Genomic DNA, 15,170 nt, shown 5'->3' with positions numbered 1-15,170 from the left:
TCAGTACATTAAGAACAAGAGGATAACTAAGGAAAGGGTAGGGCCTATCAGAGATGTACAAGGGAACTTATGTATGGATGCAGAAGATGTGGGCAGGGTTCTTAATGAGTTTTTTGTCTGTGTCTTCACAAAGGACAGGGTTGATGTTGACATTGTAGATAAAGAGGAAGAGTGTGAAATATTAGATACGATAAGCATAGTGAGAGAGGACGTACTAGAGGTTCTGACATCCTTGAAAGTGGAGAAATCGTCAGGACCAGATGTTTTGCATCCCAGATTGTTAAAGGAGCCAGGGAGGAAATAGCGGATGCACTGAGGCTCATCTTCAAATCCACACTAGATACAGGCGAGGTACCAGACGATTGGAGGTCTGCGAAAGTTGTACCATTGTGTAAAAAGGGTGTGAGGAATAGACCAAATAATTATCGGCCAGTCAGTCTGACATCAGTGGTTGGTAAATTGTTAGAATCTATTCTGAGGGACAGGATAAACTACCACTTAGAAAGGTATGGATTAATCAGGGATAGTCAGCATGGATTTGTTAAGGGGAGGTCATGTTTAACCAATTTATTGGAGTTCATTGACATGTGCTGTGGAAGGACTGTACTTTGATTTCCAGAAGGCATTTAACAAGGTGCCACATAAAAGGCTATTGCGCAAAGTAGGAGCTCATGGTGTAGTGGGTAACATATTAGCATGGATAGAAGATTGGCTGGCTGGCAGTAAACAGAGTGTATGCATAAACGGGTAATTTTCTGATTGACAGCATGTGATGAGTGGAGTCCCACAGGGTCTATGCTGGGGCCTCAACTTTTTACAATTTATATCAATGACTTAGATGAGGCGAGCAATTGCATGGTAGCTAAATTTGCAGATGACACAAAGATAGGTAGGAAAGTATGTTGTGAAGAGGACATAAGGAGGTTGCAGACTGAGAGAGATAGGTTGAGTGAGTGGGAAAAAATCTGGCAGATGGAGTATAATGTGGGAAAATGTAAAGTTGTTCACTTTGGCAGGAATAATAAAATAGCATATCATTACTTAAATATAGAACGACTGCAGAACTCCGAGGTGCAGAGGGACCGAGGTGTTCCAGTGCATGAGTCACAAAACGTTAGTATGCGGGTACAGCAAGTCATAAAAAAGGCGAATGGAATGCTATCCTTTATTACCAAAGGAATTGAAAATAAAAGTAAGGATGTTATGCTTCAGTTATACAGGCCGTTGGTGAGACCACATCTTGAATACTGTGTGCAGTTTTGGTCTCCTTATTTAAGGAAGGATGTAAATGCATTGGAGGCAGTTCAGAGGAGGTTTGCGAGGTTGATACCTGGAATGAGTGGGTTGTCTTATGAGGAAAGGTTGGACAGACTGGGCTTGTTTTCACTGGAGTTTAGAAGAGTGAGGGGAGACTTGATTGAAGTATATAAGGTCCTGAACAGTCTTGACAAAGTATATGTTGAAAGGATGTTTCCCCTAGTGGGTGAGTCCAGAACTAGGGGGCACTGTTTTAAAATGAGGGGTCACCCTTTTAGGGCAGAGATGAGAGAATTTTTTTCTATCAGAGGGTTTTGCGACTTTGGAACTCTCTGCTTCAGAAGGTGGTGGAGGTGGGGTCATTGAATATTTTTAAGGTGGAGGTAGATAGATTTTTTTTAGGCCAGGGAATCAAATGTTATCAGGGGTAGATGGGAATGTGGAATTCGAGACACAAACAGATCAGCCATGATCTTATTGAATGACGGAACAGACTAGAGGTGCTGAATGGCCTACTTCTGCTTTGCAGGAAGTGATGTCATTCAGCATGTGATCAGTTGGTTGGAGTTGAGCTAGACACCGAGTCACACGTGTAAGACAGAGCTCTCTTGCTGGTCTACAAATAAAGAACCCGCAGTTTATGACCACTCAATTTAAGATTGTTTGGTTTCTTATTGCTAAATAAAAGCAATATGGTGACAGGGAATAAATTCTGAAGATTTCCTTGTCAACTTTCAAATGCACCATTCTCGACATGGTAGCAGTCTGTGGTCTCTGAAGAATCCCAACCTCAACAACATCATGCCAGTGCGTGGTCTCTAAAGCAGCACGTCATTCGCAACGTGGTGATAGCAACACACTGGGATGATCACAATTTCAAGATAATACTTCTACAGAGAAGCAAAGGAACAGTACCCACAGGGACCAGCGGTTTCAGGCAGGACGTTGAGCCCAGCGATCTCCCCCATCGTAGTCCAACATAGACAGGACAGCACAACTCATCATTGAGGGCAGCAGCGATCTGGAACGGGCAATTTCGACGACTGTTCACAAAGTTGGTGCTCAAGACACAATGACTCCATGAAGGGAGTAGCTCAGATCGACGGTGTCTGGAAAGAAACAGCAGAAATTGGGCAGTCGTGCTCGGAAACAGTGAACAAGGTTGGTTCTCATTGAGGCTGCGATTGGCATTGCCATTACACATCGGGTGTTTTCCTGCCATTCGTGCTTCATGGGCGGGGCCTCCTGAATGCAGGCAGAAAGCCCGCACTGCAGGCACAGCTTCCGGGCGTGGCCGAAGCTCGATGCTGCAGACACAGTAAACCTGCAAGTTTTTTTTCCCTACAGGGAAAGGCTCAAGACAAAAAATAACGAGAGGCTGCAATTTAAAGTGAAAATCTCCAGCTGCATTTTGACACTGGGAATTTGACACCATGTCCACAAAATATTCTTCCATGAATTGGAAAGCCCAAGGCCTCCTCCACAAGTTTCAACTCTTTAAACAACGCCTGGAGTTGTGTTTCTTGGATCTGGCCATCACAGGTTAAAATAAAAATATCAATCAGTAAAGACAGGTTACACCAGATTAACACCTCGGGACTTTGTGAAGCAGAGCAGAAAGGCAAACTCTGTGAATTCTCAGAGATGGAATTATCAGAACGGATTATGGATTTGGTGGTTGCATCTACCCTGATAGAAGCTTTTCAGAAAGAGCTACTAGACAAGGAAAAATGACATGATGCTGAAAGTCTCCTAAGAGAAGGCAGGAAATTTAAAGTAATTGCTGCAAGTAGGCAGTGCATATGGGCCCTTGGTACTACAGCTATCAGTGAGGTAACCAGGACAACTCAGCCAGGCAAGATATGTGGCAAGTGCGGCCTGATGCACCAACCAAGGAATTTCCCTGCCTTCATGGACAACTGCAAGGTCTGTGGCAAGAAAAGGCACTGGGCAAGGCTGTGCAAGAGTTATCTCTTTGCAAACACTTTGTAGTCAAAACAGATCATAAGTCATTGGCGATGATCTGGCAGAAACCACTGACAAGTGTGTCTCCACAGCTGCAAAGGCTGTTGATAAAAGTGCAAGGATATGACTGTGATATCAAAAACAAACCAGGGAATCTCATGGTGACCTCTGATGCTTTAAGTAGATTACCTATTCTCAGAAAGTGTGAAGATGTCCCACGAGACGTCCAGGTTGATGAGAGATTGACATCGAGCTAGAGGATGTGTACCACATCAATCTGATACATTTCTGGCAGAAAAAGTGTGAAGAATTATGGGGAAAAAGCTCAACTGACCCAATCTTGAAGACACTGTGACAACTCATTATTAAAAGATGACCTGACAGCAGACAAGAGTTTCCTGCAGAGCTCAGAACTTTCTGGCCATACTGGGATGACTTAGATATTTCTCGCTGTGTTATCTTCAAAAGCAGGCAGGTAATCAGTCTGTAGAAGCTTCACCCTGACATCCTCTCACAGTTATATATCGGCCATATAGGTGTTGAGAAGTCTATAAGACTTACGTTTGAGATTGTCTACTGGCCGGGTATGATCAGTGACATTGTGCGAGTGTAAAGTTACGTGATGCTTGCCAGCAGCACCAACCATCCCATTGTAAAGAGCCATTCCTTCCTCATGACATTCCGTCTCAACCTTGGTCAAGAATAGCCACGGGTCGCTTCACAATCAAAGGTGATGATTACTTGCTGGTCACCAATTACTACTGTAAATTTCCGGTAATATGTCAGTTAAGGGGCACTTCCAACTGATCAGTTTCCAACACCTTCAGTGCAATTTTCAGCTGGTTTGTTTCCCTGGAAGAGATAGAATCTGACAATGGTCTGCAATATATTGCCAAGCCATTTCAAGACATGTGCAGGTGATAGGGTGTAAAACACACCACGTCTTCACCGCATTAACCGAGATCGAGTGGCCAAGCAGAAAAAATGGTACGCACAGTCAGATCATTGATTGTAAAGTGTCATGAAACAACACAGGATCGAAATGTTACACCTGAGAGTAACACCAGTTGAGACAGGGCTGCCATTCCTTGCTGAAATCATATTTGGAAGACAGGTTAAGTCAACACTTCCATCTCATAAAATCCTCCTCGATACAAGATAGGCTCCTAATAAAACAAGACAAGCTGAAGACGACACCTGGTAAGCATGCAGAGGTGGAACTAACACCGTTACAGACAGGGCAGAAAGTCGGGTAATTCATCCACAAGAAAAAGTGTGGTTCCCTGCAGAAGTGTCCAGAGTCTGAAATGAACCAAGATTTTATGAAGTAACCACCCTCAATGGAGCAGTGCTAAGAAGAAATCAAAGTCAGCTAAGAGAACTAGTTAATTATACTGTGCCTGACAATCCTATTGCATCGAGAACACGGTCACACTCAGATCTGCAGAATGTAGCACGAGAAAATGACCAGTGTAACAATCAAGCACAGGATGACTGTCAAAACACACACAGAAGTCAAGCAAAGAAAGCTGATAAGTCCAGTTCTCCATCTGGCTACACTGTAACAAGATCAGGTCGAGTCAGTAGATTGCCTGTACTGTTCAGACACACTTTACTGAAGAACATTAGAGTTCATGTATCTGTAAATATTTTTTAAGGTCGTTTCATTCCATTATGAACATAGTTTGATCTGAATTTTACAGATCCTCCCCCCCCTGCCCCCACAACATTGGAGGTCATGGCAGGGGGGCCGGAAAATGCCTCGGAGAGGGCCTTCACACACCCCGACGTTGGGAGGGCCCGACCCGATATTTCCGGTATCGGCAAGGCCTTGTTGTGGGCCCTGCCCTGTCGCTCAGCGACGGGAATGCCATTTATTTATAAATAAATTCAAATCAATGAATGAGTTATATTTACATTCCCACGGTCTGTCCCGGTGCGATTTTCGTGCCACTGGCCGGCACTCCCACGCCTTCAGATCCCAGTCCGGGGAAACGAGGCGGAACACTGGTTGGGAGGGTGGAGGAGGTAAGATTCTCAGTACTGGGGGGGTGCGGAAACAGGGTCAAAGAAACATTATTGGTGTAGGGGATGATAGGAAGGGTTTTAGGTTAAAGTTCATGCACTTTGAGGGGGCAAGATCAGGTGGTCAAGGTAAGTGTTTTGAGGGGGAGAGGGCAAGTAATTAATTTTATGGTTATTGGAGGGGTGGGAGAGGGCAAAATTAATGTATTGAATTTTTTTAATCATCTGTTTCTTTAAATATTTAAATTGAGTGGTAGGGCTTGAAGCCCTTAGAAAAGGTGCCAGCGCCTTCACACGGGCAGCTGATGCCATTGCTGGGGCCGAATGGCCTGCCCCCTTCATTTCACTGGGGGCAGGGGCAGTCTGCCTGGCTATTTAAGCTCCTGTGCTAATGATCGCGGTGCCTTTGTGACGTATGGCCCTCCCGGGCGGATCGCCATTGTTTTCGTCCAGTGCCAGTTTTGGCGGCGGGAGTATAAATTTCAGCCCTTTATCTTTTGTGTATTTCCATTTTAAGAAAAGGGGATGTTATGATATTGCTTTAGCAATGTAAGTACTCCACAATGCATCACAGGAAGTGATGTCATTCAGCATGTGATCATTTAGTTGGAATTGAGCACGACAGCTAGTCACATGTGTAAGACAGAGCCTCTCTTGTAAATATGTTACTGTACAAATGAAGAACTCACAGTTTATGACCACTCAACTTCAGATTGCTTGGTTCCTTATTGCTAAATAAAAGCAATAACACACCGATCACCCTCCCGCAGCTGATGAATTAGTACTCCTTCAAGTTGAACATCACTTGGAAGTAATACCGAGGGTAGCGAGGGCACAGAATATACTCTGTGGGGGATTTCAATGTCTATCATCAAGAGTGGTTCAGAAGCACCACAACAGATGGAGCTGACTGAACCCTGAAGGACATAATTGCCCGACTGGGCCTGTGGCAGGTGAACAGAGAACCAACAAGAGGCAAAAAGCTACTTGAACCTCCTTCTCACCAACATACATGTCTATGACAGTATAAATAGGAGTGAGCATCACACAGTCCTTGTGGAGATGAAGTCCTGGCTTCACATTGAAGACACCCCCCATGTCATGTGGCATTATCACCATACTACACGGGATAGATTCAGAGCAGATCTAGCAGCTCAAAACTGGGCATCCATGAGCTGCTGTGGGCCGTCAGCAGGAGCAGAATTATATTCAACCACAATCTTCCACCACTTGGCCCAGCATATCCCTTACTCTCCATCCCCACCAAGACAGGGAACCAAGATTTCCTCAATGAGAAATGTAGGGCAACATGCCAAGAGCAGCACCAGGCATATCCAAAAACAAGGTGCCAACATGATGAAGCTACAATACAGTTACATCCATGTTTAACAGCAGAAGCAGCATCTTAGAGACAGAACAAAGAGCTCCCACAACCAACATATCAGACCAAAGCTCTACAGTTCTGTCACATTCAGTCATGAATGTCCTTCCCTCCATCACAAAGTCAGAAGTCAGGATGTTCACTGATTGTCCAGTGTTCAGTTCCATTCACAACTCCAGATAATGAAGCAGTCTGTGCCTGCATGCAGCAAGTCCTGAACAACATTCAGGCTTAGCCTGAGAAGTGGAAAATAATATTGCCTGGCACTTGTGTGGTGTGATTGGCTATCTCCAAGAAGAGAGTCCAACCACCTCCTCTTGACATTGAAGGCAATACCATCACTGAATTTTCCCATCATCAACATCCTTGGGGTTAACATTGACCAGAAACTTAACTGGACCAGCTATATAACGCCTGTGGCTACAAGAGCAAATCAGACACTGGAAATTCTATAGCAAACAGGAACATAAGAACATAAGAACTAGGAGCAGGAGTAGGCCATTCGGCACCTCGAGCCTGCTCCACCATTCAATAAGATCATGGCTGATCTGATTGTGGCTGTAACTCCACTTTCCTGTCTGCCCCCCATAACCATTGACTCCTTTGTCAATCAAAAATCTGTCCAATTCAGCCTTGAATATATTCAATGACCCAACCTCCACTGCTTACTGGGGAAGAGAATTCCAAATGCAAAAAGCCCTCTGAGAGAAGAAATTCCTCACCTCCCCTTAATTTAAAACTGTGTTCCCTAGTTCTAGATTCCCTCATGAGGGGAAACATCCCCTCAGCATCTACCCTATCAAGTCCCCTCAGATTCTTATACGCTTCAATAAGATCAACTCTAAATCTTGTAAACTCCAATGAGTGTAGGCCCAACTTGCTCAACCTTTCCTCATTAGACTAACCCCTCATCCCAGGAATCAGCCTAGTGAACCTTCTCTGAACTGCTTCCAATACAAGTAAGTTCCTTTTTATTAAGGTGACCAAAACTGTACACAGTACTGTAGGTACAGTTGAAGCAACACTTCCCTACTTTTATCCTCCATTCCCCTTGCAATAAAGGCCAACATTCCATTTGCCTTTCTAATTACTTGCTGTACCTGCATGCTGACTTTTTGTGATTCATGTACAAGGACATCCAGGTCCTTCTGCACCGCAGCATTCTGCAGAATGTCTCCATGTAAAGAATATTCTGCTTTTCTGTTCTTCCTCACATTTTTCCACATTATGCTCCATCTGCCACTGTTTTGCCCACTCACTCAACCTATCTATATCCCTTTGCAGACTCTTTAAATCCTCCTCACAACTTGCTTTCCTACCTATCTGTGTATTGTCACAAATTTGACTACAATACAGGCAGTCCCTTCATCCAAATTAATAATATAGATCATAAGTAGTTGAGACCCCAGCACTGATCCCTGTGGCATTCCTCTAGTTATAGTTTGCATCCTGAAAATGACCAATTTATCCTGACTTTCTATTTCCTATTAGTTCGCCAGTCCATTATCCACACTGATATATCAGCCCCAACACCTTGATTTCGTATCTTGTGTAGTAACGTTTTATGTGGCACCTTATCGAATGCCTTTTGGAAATCCAAATACACTACAGCTACTGGTTCCCCTTTATCCACTCTGCTTGTAACATCCTCAAAGAACTCTTAATAAATTTGTCAACCATGATTTCCCTTTCACAAAACCACAAGACTCTGCCCGATAATATTGTGATTTTCTGGATGTCTTGCCACTACCTCTTTAATAATGGATTCCAGCATTTTCCCAACAACAGATGTGAGGCTAACTGGCCTATAGTATCCAGCTTTCTGTCTCATTCCTTTCTTGAACAGGTGTTACATTTGTGGTTTTCCAATCTGCTGGGACCTTTCCAGAAAATTGGAAGATTACAATCAGTGTCTCTGCAGCCACTTGTTTTAAGACACACAGATGCAGACCATCAGGCCCAGGGGACTTGTCAGCCTTTAGTTCTATTAATATTTCCATTTCTTTTTCTGCAGTAATAGTGATTGTTTTAAGTTCCTCCTTCCCTTTTGCCTCCCAATTTTTGACGATTCTTGGGATGCTTTTTGTGTCTTCTTCTGTGAAGACAGATACAAAATACTAGTTCAAAGCTTCTGCCATTTCCTTATTTCCCATTATTAATTCCCCAGTCTCACACTCTAATGGGCCAATGCTCACTTTAGCTATTAACATAGAAACATAGAAAATAGGAGCAGGAGTAGGCCATTCAGCCCTTCGAGCCTGCTCCGCCATTCATTATGATCATGATCATCAAACTCAGTAGCCTCTTCCCACTTTCGCCCCATACCCTTTCATCCCTTTAGACCCAAGAGCGATATCTAGCTCCTTCTTGAAAACATATAATGTTTTGGCCTCAACTGCTTTCTGTGGTAGCGAATTCCACAGGCTCACCACTCTCTGGGTGAAGAAATTTCTCTTCATCTCAGTCCTGAAAGGTTTACCCAGTATCCTTAGACTATGACCCCTGGTTCCGGACTCCCTCACCATTGGGAACATCCTTCCTGCATCTACCTTGTCAAGTCCTGTTAGAATTTTATATGTTTCTATGTGATCTCCCCTCACTCTTCTGAACTCCAGCGAATATAACCCTAACCGACTCAATCTCTCCTCCTACATCAGTTCCGCCATCCCAGGCATCAGTCTGGTAAACCTTTGCTGCACTCCCTCTATAGCAAGAACACCCTTCCTCAGATAAGGAGACCAAAACTGCACACAATATTCCAGGTGTGACCTCACCAAGACCCTGTATAGTTGATGCAAGACATTCCTGCCCCTGTACTTGAATACTCTCGTTATGAATCCCAACATACCAGTTTCCCTTTTTACCGCCTGTTGCACCTGCATGCTTACCTTCAGCGACTGGTTGACAAGAACACCCAGGTCTCGTTGCATATTCCCTTCTCTCACTGGATAAAAATCCTGGAAAACCTAAGAGCACTGCTAATCCTTCATCACATGGACTCCAATGGTTCATGAAGGCAGCTCATGACCCCCTTTTCAAGGCAATTAGGGATGGACAATAAAGGCCTCCATTGCCAGTGATGCCCACATCTTGTGTGAATAAATATATGTTTTTAAATCCTGTTCGGCGAGTGGATCCTGTCTCTTCAGTGGTTGATGATCGGATCCTGCTTGGTTTGTGGCTGGTGAATGGATTCTTCTCAGTCAGTGCAAGCTGTTGAGTGGATCCTGCTCATTTAGTTGCTCATTGATTTGATCCTGGTCAGTGTGTGGGTCGGTGAGTGGATCCTTTTCCATGAGGGGTTCGATGAACAGATCCTATTCTTAATGAATAAAAATCTGAAATTGAAAGCTCGTCTCTTTCATGGCGCCATGAAACTATCATTGATTGTCGTAAAAACTCATCTGGCTTAGGAATGTTCTTTTGGGAAGGAAATCTGCCATTCTTCCCTGGTCTGGCCTACATGTGACTCCAGACCCACAGCAATGTGATTGACTCTTAATTGCCCTCTGAAATGGCCGAGCAAGCTAATCTATTCAAGGGGAATTAGGGATGTGCAACAAATGCTGGCCTTGCCAGTGACACCCACATCCCATGAAAGGATAAAAGAAAGGTCATGTGTTACTTTTGGGTCACGTGGTACCAATGAGTAATATGCACACGGATCATGTGCCCCCATTGATTCATTGCTGATCTCTCACTTTTATTAGAATTAGGGTTTTAGTAGGAATGAGTGGAGTGGATCAAAGCTGAACTTTCATTAGAAACACGTTGAAGTCCTGAAGTGTGTTCTTTGATAACCTAAAACATTCTGTGATAACCATGACCTACTGAAAGAATTGTTTATACTTTTATCCCTTAATCTTATATTGTGATTACTAGTAGTAAAGAATGTCAAATAAAATCGACTATTACAAGCAGAGTGAGCAGCAGAGCTGGACTGTGCTGTGAGTGGAGTGTGCAGACTGTACCTCTGTGTTCAGACCCATCTGTAACCTCACCCATGTAATAAATGGGATCGGACTGATTCAGTCAAAGTGAAATGGTAACCATGATTATGTCACTAGGGATAACAGCATGGTATAATGAGAATTTGGACAAAAACTGGAACTAAAAAGCTATCAGTAAAAGCAACCATCACCAATAATAACTTGCATTTATATAGTGCCTTTAACACAAGAAGATATCCCAAGGTGCTTCACATGAACATTATAAAGCAAAAGTTGACATTGGGCCAATCTCGGCAATATACAGCAGACAACCAAAAGTTGGGTAAAAGGTGTAAATTTTAAGGAGCGTCTTAAAGAAGGAAAGAGAGGGAGAGAGGCTAAGAGGTTTATGGAGGGAATTCCAGAGTTTAGAGCCTATGATCACTGATAGTCGAGCAATGAAAATTGGGAATGCTCAAAAAGTCAAAGTTAGATGAGTGCAGATATCTTGGAGGGTGTGTGGGACTGGAGAAAATTACAGAAATCGGCAGCACATATACTAAAATTGGAATGATAGAGAAGGTTAGCATGGCCCCTGTGCAAGGATGACACACAAATTCGTGAACCGTTCCATACTTTTTGGGGTGGTGCAATAGTTAGCACCACAGCCTCACAGCTTCAGTGACTCGGGTTCGGTTCTGGGTACTGCCTATGTGGAGTTTGCAAGTTCTCCCTGTGACTGTGTGGGTTTCCACCGGGTGCTCCGGTTTCCTCCCACAGCCAAAGACTTGCAGGTTGATCGGTTAATTGGCCATTGTAAATTGCCCCTAGTATCGGTAGGTGGTAGGAGAATAGAGGGAAGGTGGGGATGTAAGGGAATTTGGGATTAATGTAGGATTAGTATAAATGGGTGGTTATTGGTCGGCACAGACTCGGTGGGCTGAAGGGCCTGTTTCAGTGCTGTATCTCTCTGTGATTCTATGAAATAGGGAGGAGCAAGGCAATGAAGGGATTTGCAAATAAGGATGGCAGTTTTAAAATGGATTCGTTGGGAGCCATTGTCTGTCAGTGAGCACAAGGGTGATAAATGAATGGAACTTGGTAAGAATCAGGACTCAGAGTAGAGATTTGGATGACCTCAAGTTTATTGAGGTTAGAATGTGAAAGGCTGGACATTAGTGAGTTGGAATAGTCAAGTCTGGATGAAAGCTCCAGGAGCACGTGAGCTGAGGCAAAATCAGAGTTGGTTGATGTTCCAGTGGTGGTGATGGATATCTATTGGAAACTCATCTCAGGGTCAAATCTAACACCAAGATTGTGAACAGTCTAGTTCAGTCTCAGACATTTGCAGAGCAGAGGGATGGAGTCAGTAGCTAGGGAATGCCGTTTGTAGTCGGAAATGAAGACCCTGGCTTCAGTATTCTCAATATTTAATTGGAATACATTTCTGCTCATCTAGTACTGGCTGGATGTCAGACAAGCCATCTGATAATTTAACAATGCTGGAGGAGGTGACAGAAATGGGCGGCACAGTGGCGCAGTGGTTAGCACTGCAGCCTCACAGCTCCAGCGACCTGGGTTCAATTCTGGGTACTGCCTGTGTGGAGTTTGCAAGTTCTCCCTGTGTCTGCGTGGGTTTCCTCCTCGTGCTCCGGTTTCCTCCCACATGCCAAAGACTTGCAGGTTGATAGGTTAATTGGCCATTATAAATTGCCCCTAGTATAGGTAGGTGGGAGGGAAATATAGGGACAGATGGGGATGTGGTCGGAATATAGAATTAGTGTAGGATTAGTGTAAATGGGTGGCACAGACTCGGTGGGCCGAAGGGCCTGTTTCAGTGCTGTATCTCTAAACTAAAGAAATGACGGTGAGGTAAAGCTGGGTGGCATCAGCATACATGTGAAAACTAATGCTGTCTTTTCAGATGATGTTGCCAAGGGGCAGCTTGTATATGCGAAATAGGAGAAGATCAAGGATTGATCCTTGGGAACCACCAGAGGCAATGGTGTGTGAGTGGGAAGAGAAGCCATTGCAGGTGATATCCTGGCTGTGACTAGATCGATATAAATGGAACGGGTGAGAGCAGTCCCACCCAGCTGGACGACAGTGGAGAGACGTTGGAGGAGGATGGTTTGGTCAATCATGCCAAAAGTTGCAGACAGGTTGAGAGGGACGAGCTGGGATAGTTTACCTTGATCACAGTCACACAGGACGTCATTTGTGACTTTGATAAGAACTGCTTCAGGACTATATGGGGGCAGAAAACTGATTGTAGGGATTCAAACATAGAGTTCTGGGAAAGATGGGCACGTATTTGGGAAACAAGAACATATTCAAGGACTTTGGAGGGAAAGGGAAGTTACAGGTGGGGCAGTAGTTTGCAAGGACAGAAGGGTCATGTATTAGTTTTTTGAGAGGGTTGATGATGGCAGATTTAAATGAGAGAGGGACAAGACCTGAAGCAAGAGAGCCTTTAGTAATATCAGCAAATCTGGGAACCCAGGAAGGGAAGGTGGGTAATCAGCTGTTTAGTGGGAATAGAGTCAAGGGAGCAGGAAGTGGCTCTTGTGGACAAGATGAGCTCCAAGAGGATATGAGGGGAGATAGGGGAGAAAATACAGAGAGATGAGTTCTGGGCTAAGGCAGGAGGAAACTTTAGAGGGTGTTTGGCCCAGTAGGCGAGTGGAAAGGAAGGAAGTGGCAGAGGAAGCTAATTGGACGGTCCCATTCTTAATAATAAAAGTCTATGAGCTTATTGTTAAATGTGAAGGTGGAGGAGGCAGGGGAGAGAGGTTAAAGAAGATGGCTTGCAATGAACAAGCCGGGGGTAAACTTTGCATTCCCGGATGATGCTGGAACAGTGAGTGGTTTTAGCAGTTGAGAGCAGGACCCAATAGTGATTTATACGGTTCTGCCAGCTGAATGGCTAAACCAGTTGTCTGCCAGATCTGTTCATGTCTGCACCCCTTGGATTTAGAGGAGTGCTGATGAAGGCCATAGAAAGGGGAACAGCCACAGTGACAAAATAATGGTTTTACTGGGGACTAAAACATCAAAGGTGGAGGTGAGGATGTGGTTGAGCAAATCAGTAGCTGAAGATATGTCATGGTGAGCAGAGAGCTAAAAGCTAGACAGTTAGGAAACGTTTGGATTGTTAGAAAAACCCAACTGTTTCACTGATGTACTTACCTAGTCTGGACTATGTGACGACAGTCCCACCCCAACATAGCTGACTCTTAACTACTATCTGAAATGCCTTAGCAAGCTACTCAGCTAAGATTGGCAATAAATGGCTGCCAATGATGCACATTGTTACGAATGCTTCCATTTTTTTCTGTTTTGAAACTGAAAAGGATCCATGGATGTTTTTTTAACAAAGATCATTGAGAGGTCTGGATTGTGAAAAGTTCCTGGAAGTCACCTGTCTTCAAATAATTACCCAGCAGGGGTTGTTTTTGACTTGGGGAAAGATGTTTGCAAAGAAGTGGCAGATCAAGATTTATAGGGCTCAGGAGGCTTGATTCTTGTGACATTGATTTTGGTTTCGCTTCGGGCAGTGAGTTGGTATATGGACAATAGTTTGAAAAGACAGATGGAGAAAACTGGCCAAGGGAGCTTACGCCAACTCAGTCTTTGAAAATACTGCCAGTTTTCCATCTCTTGAGAAGCTGAGAAGCAAGTGTAAGAAACTGCCTGAAACCCCTCTTACTGCATTTTTCCTGGAAAGCCTGCCCAAATTGATCCTCAGTGTTGCCTGACAAGAGCTGTTCTAGGAAGATCCCAGTGTCAGCCATCTATACATATTTGCGACGCCAAACCAGAAAAGGACTTTTGACATCTTTTCATATCTTCTCTTTTTTCTTCAAGAATTAGCAAGTATTTTGGCCAACATATTTATTTTTGTATTTTTGTACTTGAGCTCTAAAGAGTAAATCTCTATTTTTTGGTATGTGTGTCTGTGAGGAGCTAAGGTAAAAAGGGAACTTTTATATTTTTATAGGTGTGTTTATGCTTTGCTTCATTATTAGTTAAGACTTGTTTTATAATAAACTGATGATTTTGTTTGTCATGCAGACCCCCCCACCTGCCATGAATGAGGCATATTAATTTTGTCATATAAGCATTGATTTTAAACTGTTGCTAGAGTGAGGAAATTAATTGTCAAAGAGGTCAGCTGTGGCTGAAAAAAGCATTTGCATACTAACAGACAGTGCTTGGAGGGACAAAGGGGCTATTTCCTGCTCCAATTTAACCCACAATGGACTTTGAGCACCAGGTATTGTGTGTAAGAAGAGATATTCCAGGGTCAGCTAAGACAAGAGAATCCACAAACAGACATGGTCAGACCAGCTAGTCACATGACTAACCTACTTGACAACCTGTTTTTCTTTCTGAGTTATACAAAGAGTTTGAACTGAGAAAGACGGTTTGCTCTTGGAGTGAGAAGACCTCTCCTGTCTGCACCCATCTCTTTCTCACAAGCCTCTGGACCCACTGAGGGCACATGAACCTCAAGAGAGAAAAGTCTCCTATGTCGAACAAGGTTTAAGAAGAATACTGGGCCCTAACAAAAAGCAAGACCTACTACGATCAAGGACTTTACTGCAAACTCG

General features: G+C 43.8%; 1 protein-coding gene and 1 non-coding gene across 2 annotated transcripts in view; both read left to right on the top strand.

Annotated features, from left to right (window-relative positions):
- The window catches only part of LOC137377787 (sodium- and chloride-dependent neutral and basic amino acid transporter B(0+)-like), a 139,926-nt gene that overhangs the window by 76,333 nt on the left and 48,423 nt on the right, over positions 1-15,170 (top strand). The window lies entirely within an intron of this gene.
- On the top strand, positions 11,093-11,197 carry LOC137377968 (U6 spliceosomal RNA). Its single transcript, XR_010976534.1, has one exon. It is a non-coding gene; the product is annotated as a U6 spliceosomal RNA (small nuclear RNA).

This window comes from Heterodontus francisci, chromosome 15, assembly GCF_036365525.1.
Source record: "Heterodontus francisci isolate sHetFra1 chromosome 15, sHetFra1.hap1, whole genome shotgun sequence".
NCBI classification, from domain to species: domain Eukaryota; kingdom Metazoa; phylum Chordata; class Chondrichthyes; order Heterodontiformes; family Heterodontidae; genus Heterodontus; species Heterodontus francisci.
The sequence above is the reverse complement of the archived record's forward strand: the minus strand, read 5'-3'. Positions and strand labels throughout refer to the sequence as shown.